The sequence below is a fragment of the Equus asinus genome, chromosome 3 (assembly GCF_041296235.1).
Source record: "Equus asinus isolate D_3611 breed Donkey chromosome 3, EquAss-T2T_v2, whole genome shotgun sequence".
In the NCBI taxonomy this organism is placed as follows: Eukaryota; Metazoa; Chordata; class Mammalia; order Perissodactyla; family Equidae; genus Equus; species Equus asinus.
In genome coordinates this window covers 10,788,784-10,806,399 of record NC_091792.1, presented here as the reverse complement: position 1 = coordinate 10,806,399, position 17,616 = coordinate 10,788,784, and the positions used below count along the sequence as shown (strand labels likewise).

At 35.8% G+C, this 17,616-nt stretch overlaps 1 long non-coding RNA gene across 7 annotated transcripts in view; it reads right to left on the bottom strand.

Moving 5' to 3' along the window:
• The window catches only part of LOC123284567 (uncharacterized), a 162,954-nt gene that overhangs the window by 17,125 nt on the left and 128,213 nt on the right, over positions 1-17,616 (bottom strand). For all 7 annotated transcript variants that reach the window (XR_011501858.1, XR_011501854.1, XR_011501855.1 and 4 more), the window contains 3 exons: positions 9,668-9,770; positions 8,949-9,044; positions 4,043-4,208 (listed from right to left, as the gene is read on the bottom strand). This is a non-coding gene — a long non-coding RNA (uncharacterized lncRNA). The remainder of the gene's footprint in view (positions 1-4,042; positions 4,209-8,948; positions 9,045-9,667; positions 9,771-17,616) is intronic.

Below are 17,616 nucleotides of genomic sequence, written 5' to 3'. Positions count from 1 at the left end.
AGCCATAAATATTGGTCTATTTTTTAAAAATCAAAAACAATGTCTCTAAAGTCATAAAGGATTTATATCTCTCCAAAATAGATGCTAAATCAACTTTTAAAATTATTCCTATTGCAACTGTTTCTCCATGCTGTGAATACCAATGTAAGTACATTTTCTCTCTTACTTTGAAAATTTGTAGATAGACTGATGCATCTATGCTCCAGATATGAACCTTTAATGCTTTACACGTATTTCAAAAATAATATGAAAACTGGCTTCATCTGCCTTTGCTTTAATACCTTGCTTTACAGATATTAAGGCAGCTCGTTGAAGCCAATAGGAATTACATGCCAATGTGGTATGTAATTCTTTCCCCGAATCTTCTTAGGAAATGCAAACTCCAGCTACTGCAGCAAGAGCCTATCTTGTTGACAAAACAGTTTTTAGATATTATTGTTTGGTTTCATTAATCTCTTCCTCCCCTTTCTTTGGTTTTCACTTTTGCAGTCCGTCTTATATGAAGCAAATATTCTAATATTTCTGAACTTAGTAGTGTCGAAAGATTTTCCACTCAGGCATAAGCTACTAATAAAAGTCAGTAAACCCTTGTCTTTTCTAGTTTGCTTTCTATTTCCTTTGCCTGGCTGACGTATTTTAATGACAGAATTATATAGTTTCACAAAAAGTAAAAGGTTTCTTCCTTTTTGCAGCCTCTGAAAAAGATTATGTAGCTTGTGAAAGAAACAGTTGTGGAAAATTTATAATTCATCTGTAAAGAACTCTAGACCTGGCAGCTTTGTTTGGGCCAGGTTCACAAACATTCTTGATCAGAATGTTCAGCAGAGCGTGCATGGAAAATTCTGACTCCCAGGCTCCCCCTTCCTCACCAGGGCAGAATCTGCAGGGGAAGGTTTGTAACAAGCACGCCAGAAGAGTCATGTGATGAGGATAATTTAGGAACTATTTGGGTAGGTATTTCTTAGTCAAAAATTTACTTTCTTTTGGTGTTGATATATATTAAGATATGTGTTTTCTTAGAGAATTATTCATTTCTTTTGTATTTTCAAATATTTGACATATAATTTTATATTTTCCATAGTTTGTTTAGTCTTCTCAGAGTTGCGATTGTATCTCTTTTTTCACTTGGTACATTTATAAACTACGGGATGTTTAAACTGCTTGATATTGTAATTCTCAGTGGTACTCTTTTTATAATTCAGTTTTGTTTACTACTTCTATCAGATCCTTCTTATAGTTTTCCAAAGATTTTTTCTTTTTCTAATTTCCATGAGTTAGATGCATGTTTCTTTTTTTTTATTTTAAATACTGGAAATATTTAATATTCTTTATTTGCCTCACATATTAATGTTGATTTCTCATTATCACTATTTTAAACTATTATAGCATTGCTATTTTGATTTAATATAAACTTATTCATGAACACCTTACTGCTTTCATATAGTAAGATTGTTAATTTATATTTTACTAATTTTCAGTTTTATTAAAACATGACTTCAAATACTTTCTTAATACTTTGTACTTAACCTCTCATCACCATTCCGCCTTTAGGTTAGATCTCTTTCCTGTTGGCATTAAATCTCCCTGAGAATGTGTCTTCATAATATGCCTTTATTTATCTTTAACTGATCGAGTATAGTTGCTGTGATGCTGATTTTTCTATGCTTTGTCCTTGCTCAGTCACACCGAAATGTGTCACTTGCAAAGAAAATGAGTGTACATATGTCTTCATTGAGCAGCATATCCACTGCCATTTCTCCATGTGTATCTACATTTATCTTCTTTTAGCACCATATTCACTGTCATTTTGCAGTGGCAAATAGTTTCAGGGAAGCTTCTGTAGCCAGCCCAAACATTCTGCTTATATTTTCCCAAAAGAGGAAGCTTTGGTTTTATTCCTGAGTAAATATGTAAACTATTCTGTAAAATTCATGTTTCTGCTAACTTGCCCAAGATCAATAATAATTAGCATTTACTCCCTTTCCTTAACTGAGCCAAATTGCAATGCTCTTAGCAGCCTTTCTTTACATATATTGTAGTTTATATTTTACATGTTATTGGTTTTATTAGCTATGGAATTTTATTTTCTCATTCTCCTCGTTTACAGTTGGCTTCAAAATGTTCAAAAGATTGAGACTTTATTGTATCACTTTGAAGCTGGAGTCTAGCACCCTTATTTACAGAATAGAATTCAGACACATCAATTTAAGGAGGAGGAAGAGGAGGAGAAAAAGCTAGTTAATTTCAGATCTTGGACAAGAATTCAGGTTTACTAGCCTCAAGATTCAAATTCAATGTTTTTCCTAATGTGGCACTATACTGCCTCCAACATAATACCTGTGACTCTTTCCAGGCTTAAAATATTCTATATATTTTCTGTTTATTAAATGGTTATGCATATAGTGTTTACTAAATTAATATCCATCGAGGTATTGTAACCCATCACTAAATCTCTAGGGATAACTCAAAGTCAAAAGCTATCTTTCAAAAGATATTCTGATATCTTTGATCAACAATTTAAATTTTTGAAATTATAATAGACATTTTGGTTGCCTCCAAACTATCAGTTTCTCACTTTGATAATGGTTTCCCAGTTTTTATTCTGTGATGTACTCTCTGGCCACATAGCCCATGTCCTTCTAAAATGCAGGTTTCGCTCCCATATCTATAGAGAAACCTGATTCTCAAGGATAAGCCTATTCTTTGCTAGTGATTCATTAAAGGAATCCAGAATTAGGAGAATTGGCGTATGGCACCACCCTGGACGAGGGACTATTTCAAGAGAATTATGTGCCCAGTTCAGGCCACTGAGACACTAGAAGTATTCTAGGAAGATCTCAGAGGCTTCATTTTTTTCTGAGATTGTTGCTGAACACTGCAAGAGATAATAGCTTTTTCTGTGGATCGTGTCACATATTTATGTGAAACGTTGCAACCTTTTTACCGCCAGACTAAGACTGAGACTGCACAGGAAGGTTGGGGGCCAAGCTGAGACTGCAGAAAAAGGAGCCGAAGCCTCGACTGTCTGAACCATCTCTTCAAAATGCAGGCTTTCTCAGTTAAATATGCTGGCTCACCCTCTCAATTATATGATCTAGGGTAGCTTTCTGCCACATGCAACCAAAACGTATTAGCTTAAATGTACAGGCATGTTCATTAAAGATAAAATGAATCTAAAATATCCGAAATAGTCCACATTTTCTTAAAAACATTCTTCATATATATTGTCAGAGGCATATTCTTCAAAAAATAAAATTTTTTCAAACTACATAAATACTCCAACTCTTTGTTAGACTGCAAGAAACGTTAAAATTAAGTATTTTATTTCAAATCTGTTTTTAATCTTCCCGGAGGAAAATAAAATGTCAAAATTATTCACTTGAGATTTTTTTCTAGTTGTAGGGTAAATATAGCCAATGTATAATTTGTCTCAATTGCAACTTGAAAATGCTGATATTTACTAATCAAACTTCCTCCAGCGTTTAATATCTTTGTCAATAAAATTTTCTATAATTTTTAGACATTATAAATTTTGGATTTTTTTATAAAAGTAAAATACTGTTTTTCTCTGATTATAAATATTACCTCAAAGCAATTCTAACATTGCGGTGAAGCTAAACCCCACAGCATAATTTTTCCTCTTACTTCATTTTAGTGTTAATACCCATCTCCTGGGTATTACACATGCCTGTAAGCAAAGGTAAGAGGAACAGCACCGTGAAAGGGACTTCAGTTGCTGTATGACTAAAGATGTGCACCTAAAGGCAGAAACAGTTTCAAATCAAAAACTGAATAGCAGAGGGGCTGGCCTGGTGGCTCAGCAGTTAAGTGCCCATGTTTGGCTTTGGCGGCCGCGGGTTCACCAGCCGGATCCCGGGTGCAGACATGGCACCGCTTGGCAAGCCATGCTGTGGCAGGCATCCCACATATAAAGTAGAGGAAGATGGGCACGGATGTTAGCTCAGGGCCAGTCTTCCTCTGGAGGGAAGAGGAGGGTTGGCGGTGGATGTTAGCTCAGGGCTGATCTTGGGGTGACTCCCACCTGGCCAGCTGAGAAGCTCCGCTGCTCCCGAAGGTGGCTTTTTTTCCTCTCCAGCAGGAATTTCTGCCTCTTCAGCCTTAGTCAGGACTGTCCCTTGTTGTTGGGGCTCTTTTTATCCAGAGTTCAGTTTTCTCTCCAGGGTAATTTTCCTGAAAATAGTTGTAACCTAGTTGTGTTCGGGGGAGGAGATGAGTTCAGAGTCTGCTTAAGCTGCCATCTTGACGAGATCTCTTCTATTTTATTGTTATTTATGTGTTTATTTAATGATTATATCCAAGTATTTGATAACATAATTACCATTTAATCCCAAAATCTAGAATCCTGCCAATACCATACATTTAGCTCATCTGCCTCTCAATCTCATCCCCTTGTGTCCCCCTCAGATTGAACATGATCCTAGTTTTTGTTAATAATCCCCTTATTTTGTAAACTTTTATCATGGATATCAGTATAGCTACATAGTATATAGTTGGGCCTTTTTGTTGTTGTTTTGAAACTTACAAAGGGCATCATTCTTACAATCAACATTATGCTATTAAATCTAAACCATACTTCTCTGTAGTGTTCTAGTGCATTGAGTTCACTGATGTCTTATAAACACATCGCATCTTGTTTATTCAGTTTCTTATCAGTAGGAGTTAGTTCCTTTATTTCTTTAGTGCCATTATGCACAAGGCTGCAATGCACATTCTTATGAATACTCTACTGTTGACATACAAGAGATTTATTGGGGTTTCTTTCGAGGAGTGGGATGTTTGAGACATAGGATAGTGAAATATTCACCTTTGTAAGATAATAGCAAATTGCTTGCAAATTGTACAATGTTTGTACAATTTACACTTACACCAGCAGTATATAAGAAACTCCGCTTCTTCACATCCTATTTCCTGGCAGTTCACACTGCTCTTTATTCATATATCCATGTTGATGGATGTTAATTTTACCTTCGTTATTACTAAGATTTATTTAATGCACTTTGGAAATGTATTATTCCTATTACGCCTCACCCTTTAAGCTATTAAAATTTTATCTTGTAGTGTAGCTCACTATACTCCCCACTCTGAGATTTAAACACTCTGTCTCTCCCTCTCACTCTCTCCAATTCTGCTGCTCTCTCTCTTTTTCTCTCTACCCTCTCTCTTCCTCCCCATCTCCCTCTCGCTCTCCTTCTGTCTCTCTCCACTTCTTCATCTCTCTCTCTCTCCTTTGCCCTCTTTCCCGGTTTCCTCTCTCTTACTTGTTTGTCTCCCTCTCTTTCTGGCACCATCTTTCTCTCTCTCCTTTTGTCTGGCTGTCTCTCTCTCCCTCAGTCTCTCCCCCTCTACTCCCTCCCCTCCCTTCATTTCCCTGTCTCTCTCCATCTCCCCGTCTCTCTCTCTCTTCTGCCTCTCTCTCCCTTTCTTCTGCTTGTCTTATTTACTCTCAGACAAGCCCTAATGGAATTGGCAGATTCCGGAGGATCATTCTAATGTACTGATCCTTTTTGTAAGCATTCTGACTGAATCAACAACCATCTGAAAATCCCTGGCCTAAACAACAACAAAAAACAAACCTTGTCTTTCTACTCTCTCGGTGTAAACAAAGGAGTATGAAATAGAAGACAGACATTCAATATTATAATTGGAGTATCAGTAAAATATAAGAACAAAGGAAAGAATAGACCTAAATGTTGCATGGAAACTCTTCCTTAAAATTCTTTTACATTTTCTTCTTTGAATTATGTTAAATCTAATCTGAATTTAAACCTAATTCTTTTTACTTATTCTATTATCCTTTGTTCTTGGACCATTGCTTTTTTTAGTTAGAGGTATTTGTAGTGTTAACTCCAATTTTTCAGAAAGCATTTGATACATATTTTTTAATTCAATATTACACTAGTTAATCTCAAGAAGTAATAAATGTGAGAAAAAACCTCAGATAGTATTTAGGTATGTAGGAAATAGGTTAACATTAAATTTTGAGAATTCTTTCTTACTAAGATATTTTAAGTAAAGCCTTTTTTTGTCCATCCATTGGTGACTCTGTTCTATGAGAGCCAACTCCTATGAGATATGAAGACAACTGAATTATACCAGAGACCATTAAAATGCCCTATGTATTACCTACTTAGATATAGCAATATTTTTGCCTTATCTCATAGTGGTATATTCCTATATGAAGAGAACAGGTATTTCACAATGAGGAAAAAAACAATTAAAAATGGATAAAACTTTTAAACTGACACTTCAGCAAAATAATGTTCAGATGGCAAATATGAGAAAAAATGCTCACTATCATTAGTCATGAGAGAAATGCAATCATAAACCACAATGAAATAATACTGCACTTACCCGAATGTTTAAATTTAGAAAAACTCCTCATGCCAACTGTTGGTGAGGATACAGTACAATCAGAATTATTACACACTGCTAATGAGAATATGAAGTGGTATAACCAATTTGGAAAAGTGGGGCATTTTCTTTAAAACATAAACGTTTGCCTATCATACGACAAAACCATGCATTCCTAGGTATTTAACCAAGAAAACTGAAAGTTTGTGTCTACGCAAAAGACTCATGTGAATTTTCATAATAGATTTTTTTTTAACAAAAAGTAGAAAAACTTTACATGTTCATCAGTAAGTGAATGAATAAACAAATTCTGACAGATCCATACCATGAGATATTACTCGACAATAAAAAGGAATGGACTCTTGATACATGCTATGACATGGGACATGGATGATTCTCGAAATCAGAGTATACACTATATTATTCCATCTATATAAATTCTAGAACGTTAAAACTAAATAGGACAGAAAGCAAGCCAGTCATTCTTTGTGGAGGTAGTGAGAGAAGGAGGGCAGGAGGGATAGATTAAAAATGGAACAAGAAAATTTGAGAATGAAGGATATGCTAATTATCTTGATTGTGGTGATGGCTTCACGGGTGTATAACTACATCAAAACTTATCAAAATGTACACTAAAAACATGCAGTATATTGTTTGTCAATTATATCCATGAAAATACAAAGAAATTAGACTCTGGTTACAGTAGATTCAAAACAGCTTCCTACAGGAAATAGCAGCCTAATTTCTTCTGAATTGTATCAGTGCTGCTGCGCTGGTCCACAGTAGTTGGCAGAGGAAAGAAGAGCATTAGAACATGGGAAAGGAGAAAAGTGGGAGATTACAGGACAAATGTGAGCGGTATTAGAAGTGTTTTTTGAAGTGGATTTGAAATGAATTTTTATTAAAAAAAAAGATGTAACAATATAGTCTACAATTTTATATGACCTTCAATGTTCTTTGAAAAGCTTGCAAAGGAAAATGAAAAGGATTCCTTATAACATAATGACTTTCTTTAATGAAAGTGTGTTTGCCCATGATTAAAATTCTTCCTATTTTTTTCTACTTCATTGATTTTCTCCTTGCTAACTGCTATCAATTCATTTTAGTCTGCAGTTAAAACTTGATCAAATGACGATGGCATGGCAATTTAATAAAAAAGTACCAACTAAAAAAATCATTGCATTGCATTTTTATAAATGTGAAGTATGAAATTACTTCTGCATGAAGATAATTTAATGGAAATGAAGAGAGTAGAAGTTATTATCTATTTCAAATATCCTAATTTATTGCCTAGAGAACATTGTGCTATCTTTACAGTTTCATTAAACTGTGTTTACACTTGATCCAAATAAAGTCTTCAAATCATAAAAATTTTTCTTTAAAACTATTTCAAGTTAAGACAGAGCTTTTGTTTTACATAAAGAACCTTGATAGGGAAAAATTTGGAACTTAGGGCTCTACATTTTTGTATTCAAATGTTGGCTATATCACTACGGTGCCAAAGTTAAGTTTGGCAATTGATTTAATCCTTCTGTTGAACACTTCTCTGAACTACAACCTGTTTGACCTTGCAGGTGTCAGATGATGATGAGCTATCATTGTTTTAAAGCCCCCTGTGCTGCCTGTTGTCTTCACGTCACTCGAACATTTCGGTAGGTATTAGAAGTTCTCTAATCCCTCCTGCCCTTCTCCTCCTCATTTCCTTAGCTGATGCTCTCCATTCTTTCTAGAAAACAAACTGACAGCTCACTGGATATTTGGTATTATTAGGTTGCACTTTAGCATCTAATATCTTGACACTTCTGCTTCCACCAAGTATCAAATTACGTTTATTTCCAAACCTGTTTGTGCCAGTTATACTTATGTCTATAGTTCCTAGTTAAATAAAGTATTACATAAAATGTTAAAATATGACTATAAAGAGGAAAAGAGCTTTTTTTAAAAATTTTCTTTGTTGAGGAAGATTAGCCCTGAGCTAACACCCACTGCCAATCCTCCTCGTTTTGCTGAGGAAGACTGACCCTGAGCTAACATCCATGCCCATCTTCCTCTACCCTATATGTGGGACACCTGCCAAAGCCTGGCTTGAGAAGTGGTGCCATGTCTGCACCCGGGATGTGAACCGCCGAACCCTGGGCCGCAGAAGTGGAATGTGCAAACTCAACCGCTGCACCACCAGGCCGGCCCCTAAAAATATTTTGTCATTTTTTTTAACGAGTTCTCTATTGTTAGTTGATTTTTCATCAATTGATGTACTGTGAGTAAATCTAATGACAGGAGGTAAAATACGAGCCTTCTAAAGATAGCTATTCCCTAATCCCAGGGACCTGTGACTGTTTTGTCTTACATAGCAGATGGGTTGAAGGTGAGGGATCTTGGGATCGGGTAATTATCCTGTATTATCTAGTTGGGCACAGTTTAATTACATGGGTCGTTAAAAGGAAAGGAATGTCCCTGGCTGTAATTGAGGGACATGTGACTATAGAAGAATAGTCATAAAGATGCTCCATTGATGACTTTAAAGTAAGGGGCCACAAGTTTAGGAATATGGCCAGCCTTGAAAAGCTGGAGCTTACCATGATTCTCCCCAGAGCCTCCAGAATGGAACGGGGGTGTGTCAGCACCTTGGTTTTAGTCCAGCGAGACCCATGTTCAACTTCTGATCTATAGAACTGTAAAATAATAAGTTTGCACTGTTTAAGGTGCCAACTCTGTGGCAATTTGTTATGGCAGCAATAGAACATGAATGCCTCAATCATAGGAAATATAATTATGGAATAGCTTTTATAGTCTCAGAATATTATTAATATGCCTCAATTTGAAAACTATTTGGTTTACGTTATTTATAATTTTTTTCCATTATAAGTAATAGACACAGATTGTATTGTAAGCAGATTACTAATTTAGGTCTTATTCCTGCCCACCAAGTGAAAGGTAGTGTAAGTGAGTTTTTTTTTATCAAGAGATAATTTGAGGAGTAGTAATGTTTAAATAAACACAAAATCAATTATGATATAGTGAAGATTATAAAAAGTGAGTGAAAGTGGGTGACAGTGGAAGTACAAAGTGACATAGTGGCTCAGAAGAGGGAAATTCTGCTTTCTGAAGCAGGAGGGGTAGAGGGCTTCTTGGAGGAGGGAGGTTTTGGGGGAGTCATAAGAGTGAGATTTGAAAAGGAAGAGATGCGGAGGTTGGGCATTACAGGCATGAGGACGAAAGACACATAGAAACAGAGATGTTATGATGATGTTCTGGTTTAATTTGAGATTCATTCCAGAAACAAGGAAGGAGGTACCTGGGCATAAGCAGCTCATGAGATGCATTTCTCAGGCAATATTGTCTGATTTAATCGACTCTGGAAGATGGTCCATTCAGGTATACTGGTAAAACCTCCCAAACTGTCAAAAATAATTTTAAAAATTTAAACACATGACTGTCATACAATATTAAGATATGCATATACTGAAAATTTATTAAAATCTGTAATAAGAGAAAAAGTAGAATAATAAAGCTGGTTACTGGTGGAGTCCTATTCTTATTTCTGGTCTTCTGAGTGTTCTGAGGCAGTTTTTTAAAGTTTGTGTAGCTTTAGAAAATGAAAGAGACAGAAGAGTATTAAGATTGGTTGTTTTAGATAAGAAAAATTATGAATACTATGTAATAAATGATTATTTTTAAGCTAATGTGCATTGGAAACACTATATTATCCAAATTCTTTTTGACAAGTGAAGACTACTTCTTCTTTGTTATATATATATATATATTATTATATTATATATAATATATAACATGTATAAAATATATATTTGATTATATATATTATTATATTTTTATACATACATATATATATATTTGCTGGTAGCCAGCTAATGCTTTCTGTGGGAAATCATAGAGATACTAACGTGTGAGTTATAAATGAAGGTTTGCAACACGACCATCTGCCAGTTAACCACTGTTTTTGTTCATAGAGCTAAATGGCTATCAGTCAAGACTGGTGCCACACAGCCAGAAGATTTACATGTACAACTATTATCTAAGTCTCAAGGACTTTTTTCCATTCTGCATAACCTACCCAGCTTTCAGGATTTATATTTATATTCAAAAGGGGGGTAGGTTTCTTTGTGTTTTCACAGACTTTGTCACATGAAATATAGTTCTATCATTTCTGCTTCGCTAATTTCCTATATTGCCTTAAGCAAGCAATGTCCATATATTTGTTTTTTTCTTTAAGCGTTATTTAAACATTTTCATTATCTCTTTCTGGTGTGCAGGTATATAATCTAATCTTAGAAAGTGGTTTTTGAATTAACACCAATGCTTTAAGAGATAGAATTTCATTTGTAGAAGTTAGTAGTAATGATCATAACACTACGATAATCTATAAGGATTGTAAAATATTTTAATTAAAATAATTAATTTTACATTTCTGATGCATTTTGTTTTGCTTCTCCTTCTGGGTTTGAATATGTACAAATATGAAAGAATTAAACGGATCTAAATACTCATTCTCCCTCTGCAGGCATGAGGAAGTGTAACATCCAGCCAGTCTTCGAGCACCGCACTGTAATGCAGAGTCAGGTATTTCTAAGAATTATCAGGCCTACACTGGACTTTCTTCATGGGAAATATTTAAGGCATTGTCTAAAAAAGGTGTGGGACTCCTGGCTCAGCACAGGCTAGAAAAACTAATGAGTAGAGTAGGAAGAACCAATTCAGAGGTTTAATAAGAGTATGTTTTCAGTGTCGCATACAATGTGAATCTGAATTCCACAATTCCGGGTTTTGTGCAGCCCATTTTAGGACCTGCTGTCTCAGAATGTACTCATGGATGCTATTTGATAGGACTTATTTCCAAGAGGTTTGAAACTGACTGTCACTTTGTAATTTAAAGATCTTCTTTCTACAACAGGAACCATTAACCCAGAAACATATTTACTTTCCAAAATACAAAAGGGCTGCTTGAAAAGAATATATTAAGCATTTAAAATGTCATATATTTTAGCATAAGGAAAACTATGATCAGAAAGTAAGCTTTATTACTAAAAGCCTCAAATTATTAACAGTAATTCCACGGGGAAAATATAGAAGAAAATGGTGATAAACAATACTGTGAGCTATTCATGAATATGGTGCATACATCTTTGTTATTTTAGCATCAAAAATGAACTGAAATGATTCTGGACTAAAGGATTCCCCCTACTTTTCTTTCTGATCTACAAGATCGATGACTGAGGTTAGGCACTGTCTTTTAAAACAGCAAAAAAGGCTGTCCTCGGAAAATGTTTGAATTTCAGGAATATTGAGAGGTAGACGTAGATTTGCTGTAAAGAAGGGGTTAGCAGTTCAATTATTGCACAGCACAGCCTTCACAGAGCACTTGGGGAAGAATAGTCATCGCCTCATTTACAGAAATTGTAAATTGTCAAAATATTTTAAAATTTTTAATAGATATATCCACTGGATATAGATATATCAATTTTCAAACTTCTTGTTGTAATTTTATCATTATTATCATGGGTTCTAATATTCCAAATTTGGAATTTCCATTATATGGAAAAATAATTATTTTCTTTCATGCAAGAACACAAAGGAAGTAAGTAAAGGTAATGCCATAATTCCTCTAATTTCTTGAACTACTCAAAAAAAATAAAGTTTAAAGATCCATAATGACAACTGGTCTTTTATTGATGTGGAAACTGTAGCTGAGAGAGGTTTACTGATTTCTTTCCAGAAACCCATAACTAATAGACTGAGTTTCCCAATGAAACACTCTTTCCCCTGTGCCATCTCCCTCCTCCTCCCAGAGCTGTAACAGGAGCAGCATCACACACACAGGACCGAGCTCTCAAATGCATATTCTGCACAGAGCTCCATTCCCAATGATAAGCGATAAGGATAGCACCTATAAGAAGTGACGTACATAATTGGGAATTTAATAAGACCCTGAAAAACTGTCCTACAGGCTAGTGATAAAAAGAATAGTTGATAATGTAAAACATTTTAGTAGACTGAATTAGTCCAAAAGTGCTCCTAAAAAAAGAAGATACATTAACTAACATGGAGATTTAAAGACAGATGGCATATAGAAATGACTTTTTGAAAAATGAAGTCTTTACCTTATACAGCTTACAAATGAAGTGGTATCTATTTTTCCTCTAAATATCAAATATGAACTATGAAATTTAAAATTAAAAATACATTACAGTACAATCTAATTCAATCTCCAATTAATTATGATTATCACTTTTATTTCTATACTTCAGCATTTTAATTAAATCTTCAGCTATTCTCATTTCTTTAAGATGTCTTTCATTTTGTAATATTATATAACTAAATCACCAATAAAGTGATTTTTCCATCACAATCAATAATATCTGGTAATAATTTTAATGCCATTTCTAAATGACTTAACCTAACTTAAACTTTGGGGAGATAAAATTGAATAAAACAACCCAAAACCTTGCCTGTGTAGAGTTTGGCAAGGAAGTCAAAATAGTTAAATGTATTTTATACTTCCTGTTATAACAACTGTAAATACAAATAAGGTAAAATAAAAAGTGAATGGTCAGGAAATGATACCATTTCAGATACTTTGGTCAGCAAAGATGCCTGGCGTTTGAGCTGAGACTCTCATTCACTGCAGTTTCCCCATTGGATAGGGCAATACCTAGCACATATTAACTCATACTCGTTGAGGAATGCACAGTATCCTTCACAGTATGGGAACCAAGATGGGTTGGCACAATTATTTTATTTCTATTTATGAAAACGTTTAATAGATTAAGAAGTATTTCAGATATATTGAAATACTTTTAAGCTCCATTACCAAGATAAGAACTATCACATAAGAAAGACACAGAGAGTGACATCACCAAGATGGTGACATAGATTGTTCCCAACTTTGTTCCCCCTCACAGGAAGAACAACTGCCAACTATTCATAAACAAGACACCACTGAGAGAATCCTAGGACATAAGGGTGAGGCTGAAGCTCTCCCCTGCACCTCAGAGACCAAGACAGACTGCATTGGAAAGGTAAGAGAAGCAGGTGCACACTGACCGCATTGCCTCTCCTCCAGGCCAGTGCAGCACCACACCAAGAGGACTCCCCTAAGTCGACGGTGGGAAAAGAGAGCCTGAGGGTGACATCTAGCTCCCCTTCCTGCATTGTGGGTCACTTTTGGGAGTCCCTACTCTGGTCTTGCCCCGTGGGGATCACAGGGGAATCTGCAGGGCTCAACCACAGGCAATCTGATTGTGACAAAGAAGGGGGGAGGGCCTTCCAATAACCAGCACTGGGATCTTGACAGGCTGAGTTCCTATCGGGGGCTTTGCTCATCTGCAGAACCATGTTGGTGGTGCAGTCTGACCTGGGAACTCAGTGAGGTGCAGGTCTGCCTGATTCAGATATTAAAACAAGAAGTGTTGTTGGCTCTGAGACCTGTTCTGCCCACACCCTGGCAGAGAAGCTGAGACATAGACCCATGTTCTATGGAGTGTGGCTTTCAGTTTCATATGACAGGTAAGAGCTGGGACAACACCTGGAAGCTGTGTAACCCAGCAATGCTCAAGCTAAGAGGAGGGCAGGCACAGCTATTACCCTGAGAACAAACCAGTATTAGGTGTGAAGAGTTCCTCTGCTATGCCTAGGTTGGGGAGGTAATTCATAGCCCCACACTCTGGGGACGCCTATCTGACAGAAAGGGCTTAGGAGAACACCTAGAAGCTGCTGTGTAACTCAGCAATGCTGGAGCTAAGGGGAAGACAGGCAGAGCTGATTGCTTCCAAAACAAAGCCTGTGGCCCTGTCTCATCAGGGAACTTGGAGCATGGGTCAGTTTGAGTCAAGAACACAAACAAAATGCTTACTAGCCTTGAGGGTGCTTCTCCCCCTGACCCCATGAGGGGAAATTAGCCTAGTTCATAGCCTAATTTATTGTTGGATATAGCCTTCAGGCCCTTACTACCATGGAACCTTACCAGAGCACACAGGAAGCTGTGTAGCCCATCCAACAGCCCTGCTTCCAGTGGCAAATGAACAGAGAGCACAGCCTGTAGTTTTCCCTGTCTGCATAGCAAAATCAGTGGCCTTACCTTACCAGGATATTCAGTACACACTTTTGCCTGATTTGGGTCCTCAAACAATGAGCTGTGCAGGCCCTGGGTCCTGTCCTGATGCCCCACCAGGGCAAGGAAGCTAATTGTAGCCTCACCTACTGCTGAATATAGTTCCTAGTCCCAACTTTCTTAGTCTAACCAGAGAATCCAGCCAATTGCAGAGCCCATCCTACATCCTCATTTGGCAGGGAACCAAGCCAGCAGTACCATCCAGCTGTTGTCAGCCAGTGGCATACCTCCCACCAATAATCTCAGACATCAAACAGTTGCCTCACCCAAAAATAGACCCTAATAGGAGGCCCTACCTGCCCAAGGATGTTACTTACTCACGTGCGCAGATACCAACATAAAGAATTAAGGATCATGAAAACTCAGGCAAATATGACACTACCAAAGGAAATTAATAAAGCTTCAATAACTGACGCTAAGGAAATGGAGATCTCTGAACCGTTACACAAATAATTCAGAATGATCCTCGTAAAGTAGTTTAATGAGTTACAAGAATACACAATTAAATCAAATTAGGAAAATGATACATGAGAAACTTCAACAAAGAAATAGAAACCATAAAAAAACACAAATATTAGAGCTAAAACTACAATAACCGAATCAAAGTATTCAATAGAAAGCTTCAAAAGCAGACTCAACCATGTAAAAGAATCAGTGACATGGAAGATAGGACATTCAAAATTATCCACTCAGAGGAGCAAAAGGAAAAAAAGGATAAAGAGTGAAGAAAGCCCATGAGACATATGGGAAACAATAAAAAGGAACAATATTTGCATTATGGGAATACTAGAGGAGCAGAGAAAAGGACAGAGAGTATATATAAATCAATAATCCCTGAAAACTTCACAAGCCTGGGGAGAGAAATAAACACCTAGATCAAGGGGCCCAATGGATCCCAAATAAGTTGATCTCAAATAGGGTTACACTGAGATACATTATTTTTAAAAGGTCAAAAGTCAAAGACAAAGAATTTTAAGAGCAGCAAGAGAAAAGAGAGAAGTTCTATACAAGGGAACCTCTATAGAACAATCAGTGGATTTCTCCACAGAAACTTTTCCAGCCAGGAGAGAATAGGATGACATATTCAAATTATTGAAAGAAATTAACAGCCAATCAAGAATCCATACCTGGCAAAGCTGTTCTTCAGAAACAAAGAGGGGTAAAGACTTTTCCAAATAAACAAAAGCTGAAGGTGTTCATCACCACCAGATCTGCCTTACAAGAAATGCTAAAGGGAGTTGCTGAGTGAAAGTAAAAGACATCATAAAAACATTAACAGGTAGTGTAAAATTCACTGATAATGGCAAATAAATAGTCAAAGCTATATTGTGTAATATGGTAATGGCAGTGCATGATTCACTTACAACTCCAGTTTAAAAGTTAAAAAAAAAGTTATAAAAAACCCATAACTACAATAATCTGTTATTAATTACACAAAATAAAAAATATATAAATTGTAATATCAATAACCTAAAATGTGAGAAGGAAGAGAAGTAAAAGTGTAAAGCTTAGGAATTCTAATGAAGTTAAATTCTTATTAGTTTAAAATAGGGTGTTACAACTTTAAGATATTTTATGTAAGCTTCACGGTAACCACAAGGGGAAAGCATGTAGTAATTACACAAAAGAACATGATAAAGAAGTCAAAGCATACAGATACCACAGGTATCAAAATCCCAAAAAGACAGCAGGATAAGAAACAGGGAACAAAGAATCTACAGAACAATCAGAACACAATTAACAAAATAGCAATAGTAAGTCCTTACACGTCAATAATTACCTTAGACATAAAAGGATTAAAACCTCCAGTCAAAAGACATGGAGTGGAAGGATGGATTAAAAAACAACATCCAGTGATGTGCTCTCTATAAGACACTCACTTTAGCCTTAAAGACACACACAGACTGAGAGTGAAGGGATGGGAAAAGATATTTAAGGAATGATAAACCAAAAAAACCATGGGTAGCTATTCTTAAAAATCAGACAAAATAGATTTTAAAGTAAAAATGGTAAAAAGAGAGAAAGAAGGTCATTATATAATAATAAAGCACTCGATACATCAAGAAGATACAACAATTGTAAATATTTATGCACCCAACATCAGAGCACTTAAACGCATAAAGAAAACACTAACAGAGCTAAAAGGAGAAATAAAAAGCAATACAATAATAGTCAGGGACTTTAATACCACACTCCCAACAATGGATAGATCATCCACATAGGGATTCAATGAGGAAATAGCAGATTTGAACAACACTATAAAACAAATGGACCTAAAAGATATATACAGAATATTATATCTGGCACCAACAGAACATATATTCTTCTCAGATGCACATGGAATATGTTCTAGGGATAGACCATATATTAGGCCATAAAACATATCGTATAAATTCAAGAAGACTGAAATCATACCAAATATCTTCTCTGACCACAATGATATGAAACTAAAAATCAACAAGAAGAAAACTAGAAAATTCACAAACACATGGAAACTAAACAGCACTCTCCTGAACAACCAATGGATCAAACAAGAAACTAGAGGGTAAATAAAAAGTATCTTGAGAAACAAAAATGGAAACACAACATAATAAAACTTATGGAATGCAGCAAAAGCAGTTCTAAGAGGAAAGTTCATAGCAATGAATACCTACATTAACAAGCAAGAAAGATCCCAAATAAATAATATAACTCTATGCCTTAAGGAACTAGAAAAAGAAGAACCAACTGAACCCAAAGTTATCAGAAGGAATTAATAAATATTAGGGCAGAAATAAATGAAATAGCAGGAAAATAATAAGACAGATTAACCAAACTAAGAGTTGGTTCTTTGAAAAGATAAACAAAATTGACAAACCTTTAGTTAGACCAGCCAAGGAAAAATGAACACAAATCAGCAAAATTATAAATCAAAAAGGACGCATTGCAACTGATACCACAGAGATACGGAGGAGCATAAGAAGCTACTATGAACAACAATATGCCAACTAACTGGACAACCTATAAGAAATGTAAAAATTCTTGGAAACATGTAAACTACCAAGACCAATTCAGGAAGAAATATAAAGTCTGAATAGACCAATCACTAGGAGGGAGATTGAATCAGTAATCAAAAATAT